Source organism: Camellia sinensis, chromosome 5 (assembly GCF_055761805.1).
Source record: "Camellia sinensis isolate YWXY chromosome 5, ASM5576180v1, whole genome shotgun sequence".
In the NCBI taxonomy this organism is placed as follows: Eukaryota; Viridiplantae; Streptophyta; class Magnoliopsida; order Ericales; family Theaceae; genus Camellia; species Camellia sinensis.
In genome coordinates this window covers 204077535-204083426 of record NC_138965.1, presented here as the reverse complement: position 1 = coordinate 204083426, position 5892 = coordinate 204077535, and positions in this window count along the sequence as shown.

The window sequence follows — 5892 nt, the reverse complement described above, 5'->3', positions numbered from 1 at the left end:
TATCTTTTCGTAAAAAATTAAAAAGTTATCCTAAGCATACTAGTTTTTTTTTACATCATACTTTAGCAAAAAACCAAGAAAAGCTTGTTCCCAAACGAGACCTAACTGTATTTTTTTTTATAAATTTCAAAAGATGCGAGTGTAAATTTACCCTTTCTATTTTATAAATATTATTATTATTATTATTTTTTTTTTTGCAATTTTGTGCAAGAATTTAAACCAGTCAAAAGCAATTTTTATTACCTTTTCAATTAAAATTCATGATTATCAACTCGTACAGTTCAATTGATCATTTCTCTATACTTTTATTTCGAAGGTCAATGATCAATTACTGTAAAGACAAAGATTAATTTGTTTTTCATTATAAGAAGAAATTATTTTATGTTCCTCAATTAATTCTGTTAAAGTTGATGTATAGAGAAATAGAGAGAATGAATTATGTATTGATTTATATTGTACAATGGTTCAGAGGCTCCTTATAAAGGAGAAGTTTACAAACAATGCACCCAAAAGCAACCGAAAGCAAAGACATCATGATTACAGCTTGGACACTTTACAGCCAATAACACTAACAGCTAATAACATATAATACATTAACAGCCCCCCTCAAACTCAAGGAGGATAGGAACTAACCAACTTGAGTTTGAAGAGAGTAACAAAACGTGAAAATAAACTGACAAATAAAATAAAATAGGATAGGAAACACTGTATGGTCGTGTCAGACCGTTGGTGAAGACACTGTATGGTCGTGTCGAACCATTGTAGAAGCTAACCGGAATCAATGTCGGGACAGTTTACGGGGTCATGCCGGACTGTTGTAAAAGCTAACCGGAATCAATGTCGGGACAGTTTATGGGGTCATGCCAGACCGTTGTAAAAGCTAACCGGAATCAATGTCAGGATAGTTTATGGGGTCATGCCGGACAGATGTAGCAGATACTGTGTGGTCGTGTCAGACCGTGGGAGCTCAAAAGATATATATATATAGATATATATCGCACCCTCAAAAGTCGTGCCCAATCTATCAAAAGGCGTGCCATCAAAAGGGGCGCCGGACACGCGGCGATGCACGTGACCGATAGAGTGTCGTGTCGTCCTCTTCGGCATTGTCTATATAAACCAAAGCGAAGCCTGAGGCTTGGAAGCAGAACAAACCAGTTGAAATCTCTTCGTTCTCTGAGAGCTTTTCTCTAAGAGCTGCAAACCCTGAAACACTCTGTAACATCTGAAACACTCAGCAACCCATAATATGGCCTCTTCTTCCCATTCAGCTACCCAGAACATGGCCTCTTCTTCCCGCGGTCTGCTCACTCTCTTTCCTGACCTCAACGAGTCCACAAGAGAGATAACCAGTGCGGTGGCCCCTGAACCTCAACCAAGCGCCCCTGGTTTTGCTCCGTTGACCTTTCCTATGCGGTCTGTGGAGCAAATAATGGCAGCGCAATCGGATATTAAGGCCAATCAGTATACATTGAAGTCATGTGTGGAGACCATAACTGCAGTCACAAACTTGTCGCACCGGCTTCAGAGTAGGACAAATGAGGTGTAGCAGTTAAACGCCCAACTGGCTCTGCTCCAGCGCATGTATAAGGATGCGCGAGCAGAAATATGTGTACTAAAGGCGGAAAACAAGGAGCTGAAGCGGAAGGCCACCGTTATGTTCCGATTTGGAGGTCCGCCATATACGGCAGTGGAGGAGCAGGGGGGAGTGAACGTGTTCAGTGGATTAGGAAGTACTGAGACCGGGCTGTCACGGGACACCCAAGATAAAACTAAGAAGAAAAGAATAATGGAAGAGGCAAAAAAGTAAGGCCAGTGTGTGGGATGGGATTTTGTTGTTTGTGTGTTTTTTTTTTTTTTCGGTTGTGGTGTAAAATTGTGATCGGGGTTGATCCCGTCATGAAAAAATGACAAATTTGTGGAATGAAAACCGAGTTGGTTGTGAATGGATTTTATTTTTTATTTTTTTTGGAATAAAAAAAATAATAAGATAATGAAAAAGGGGTTGATGTGAGGATGAGTATGGTGATGAAGAATACAATCTATTATATTATATTAAATTATATATATATATATATATATTAGATGGTCATGAGCAATCCGGTGGGTGGCCAAACAATGATGACAGAGAGATGGAATATATTATAGAGGAATTATGAGGATGGTTTTGTGTGGAGGCATACACTTGCTTTATTTGAAAGACAAAATGTAGTAGATGTCAATATTAAAATAAAAAGAAAGGAAAATGGAGGGTTGAAAGTGAGAGAGAGAGAGAAAATCTGTTTCTATGGGTGGAGGCATACACTTGCTTTTACTGAAAGACAAAATGTAGTGGATGTCAATATTAAAATAAAAAGAAAGGAAAAGAGAGGGTTTAAAGTGAGAAAGAGAGAAAATCTGTTTGCCGAATTGAGAGAGTGGGTGTAAAGTGAGTGAGAGAGAGAGAGAGAGAGAGAGAGAAAGAGAGAGGTCAATGCCAGAGAGCTCCGGCCTGCTTGAGGAGTGGGACAAGAGAGCCGTTGATGTGAGAGGCCGGTGGCGAAGGAGGAGATCGTAGTTCCGGTGGATGCTGCCGCCGAGGGAGTTCTCGACTAGTAAGACGGCGTGATTGGCGATCCAGAGCTCGACGGCTTGGAATGCGACTTCGAACTGGTCGCAAGGTATGGCTTCGCAGTTCGGAGAGGCTTTGCCGGCGACGGCTTCACTGTAAGCTCCGGGGACTCCCTGATAGGCGACGCGGAGGTCGGCGCTGTGCATCGGAGCCGAAGAGAGATCTGTGATGGTGAGTGGCTTCGGGAGGTTCTCGATGGGGACGAGATCTAGGTTTGGTGGCCGTTAACGGCGGTGATGTTGTCGGCGTTGCCGCTCTTCACGGTGGTGTCTTGCTGCTGCGACACCACCTTACTCGCTAAAATGGCGCACGAGCTCTGCCAGTCGGCTCGATTACAACCCACACCGCCGTAGAAGTTGGAGTTGGCAGAGTTGTTGGTGGGACTGAGCGTTCTTGTCCCAATAATGGATTTGAGACTAATGCTCGGAGGTGAGAGAGACTGCATTTTTTTTTTTTTTTTTTTTTTTTTGGGATTCAACTGGAATTACTAAGAAGATTGAGGAATTGGGTTGAGTATTGAAGAGTTTTTTTTTTTTTTTTGGGGGGGGGTAAAGCTTGTTTGTGGTCATTGTCGACCGATAAAGGGATTGTGGTGGCAGTGATGAGGCTACAGGTGGTGAACGTGAAGCAAGCTGTGCGAGCTGTGTGAGTTGGGTATTGGCTGACTGTCGCATGGGCCGACAGTGTGCAGGGTGGTGTGGAAGCTCGCCGACGAGACAATTGGTGGTGATGGGTTGACTGGGTGAGTCAAGGACAGCGACTCGAAGGAGTTGGGCGTGAAGGTGGTGCTGGCAGCCAGGTGTGTCAGGTCTATCATTGTTGCAGACATGGTGTTCGACGAAATGTCCCAGAGGGATTTTGGGTTTGCTTCGGCGAGGTGGTGAAGAAGAGTGAAGGTATGTGTAGAAAATTCTAGCGGACTAGGTTGAGGTCCGACGGGCGACCAAGGCGAGGTTGCCGCCCGCCGGTGAAGCGAAAAATACTAAGTTCTTAACCTTGCTCTGATACCATGTTAAAGTTGATGTATAGAGAAATAGAGAGAATGAATTATGTATTGATTTATATTGTACAATGGTTCAGAGGCTCCTTATAAAGGAGAAGTTTACAAACAATGCACCCAAAAGCAACCGAAAGAAAAGACATCATGATTACAGCTTGGACACTTTACAGCTAATAACACTAACAGCTAATAACATATAATACATTAACAAATTCTATGTGATGCTCTAATTTGAAATTATTGACTTAGATGGTAAGATTCATCACTTTTTTATCGGTATTTTAAAAAATAACATGAAATGTATCAATTAATAAATAATATGAAAATTGCTTCAAATATAATTAATAATTTTCCAATTGTTATATTAAGGTCAAGTTTGGGGACTTTAAAAAAAGTCAAAAAGCCAAAAAGTTACTCAAAAAGTTAAAAAGTTAACACTATTTACCAAAAGTCAACAATTACGGCTGCACAACTCCCAATTCAAATTTTTCCCTACAAATCAATTTTTACAATTTTTTATTACACATTTTTCAATAAAAAGTCAAAAAGTTAACCCAAACATCCATATTTTCAATCTCAAATTTTTAGTCCAAAAAGACAAAAAGTACACTTTTTTAGTCTTCCCAAACTTGGCCTAAATTTCCTATCAATTGTCACAACAAAAATATATGTTAAAAATCATTATACTTTGTTTTAAAGTTTACTGATTACACAATAATGACAACATATCCTTTTTGCTTTCATAACCTGCCATTGTTGTTATTTAGCCAAAAAAAACACCTGCCATTGTTGCTCAGCAACTCCCTCCGTTCCTCCCTCTTTTCAAAAATTCGAGCCTCATTTTTATGAACATTTTCAACATTAATTGACATTTTTTGCACTTCTTAAATTTGAAAACTTATTCTTTAAACAATATCACTTAATTACAAAACCATGAAATATGTCCTTTTAAGTGCACATTGTATTATCCAACATTCCCTTATTCATAGACTTGCTTGAAATTAAAACCTTTAATTCACACTTTTTTTTAATGCTCCACCCCACGCTTAAATTCAAAATATTTGTGAACTTGTAAGGGAAATTGCACATAAAATATCACAATGGTTTTTAGTGTCTATTTACAGTCTTTTTTTTTTTTTTTTTTAGAACGGAGAAGGTTAAAATTGAGAAATATCATCAGTTACATCAGATATAATCCTCTATCCAAACTCACATACCAGTGCCATCAAATGCTAATCTGCTCAAACCATGAGCTATAAAATTACCCTCTCAATAAACATAAGACATCGAAAAAGACCAAAAGCTACCCAATAAATTGTATGCAACCAATGCAAGATGGCCACACGGATAAAGAGCTGCACCAAGATAAATTACAGTTTCTTTGTTAATATCAACAAAAGTTTATTTATGTAATAATTTAAGGTAAAACAGACGGGTGGTTGACCTTGAAGAGGCCACCCTTTCAAGGTGTGGAAGATTTTGATTTTATCATATATAATAATCAGCAAACCACATATATTGATTAAACCCATGTGTTGTTGCTAATGAAAGGTGCACATAGGATGTTCGTATTTACAGTTTATTGCATGACTCACTCAAACCACTGAGAGGTGAATATAACATGTCTGCATTTATAATTCATCTCATTACTGCTTCAACCACTGATCTAACCACCATACGGGCTTGAAAAATATGAACTCCATTTTTTGTATAACTGAATGTTTTTACATAATATCATAGATTTAATCCTAACAAACTAATATCATCGTATTAGTGTACAAACAAACATATTTTATCTTATATCTCTATTATAATACCACCACACTAGTAATTCCATTACTCAATTCACCATACTCGTAAATTCTACCCAACCAAATCAATCAATTAAACATGGCCTAAGTTCCTAGAACTCTCAATCACATCATCAACATACCCAGATGTTCTGAAAAAAAAAAAAAAAAACATACTAAACAAACCTCAAATCATAAATCACACATAAGCGAGCCCACATGATTGTTGTGGAACTCAGATCATTATGTGAGTATTTGGGAAGTGGGTCTTTTTTTAAGTTTTTTAAGTTGTAGGATATTATTGGAGAAATTTTTTTTTGTGTTTGAGAAGATAGTTGGGTTTTTTTGTGATTGGATGTGATGTTTGTGAGAGAAAAAATAAAATGATTATGGGATTTGATGTGATATTTTGTTTAGATTTGTTTTTTTTTTTGTTTTGTAAAATATTTGTCTTGTAGTGAAAAAAAAAAAAAAAAAAAACACAAAAAGCA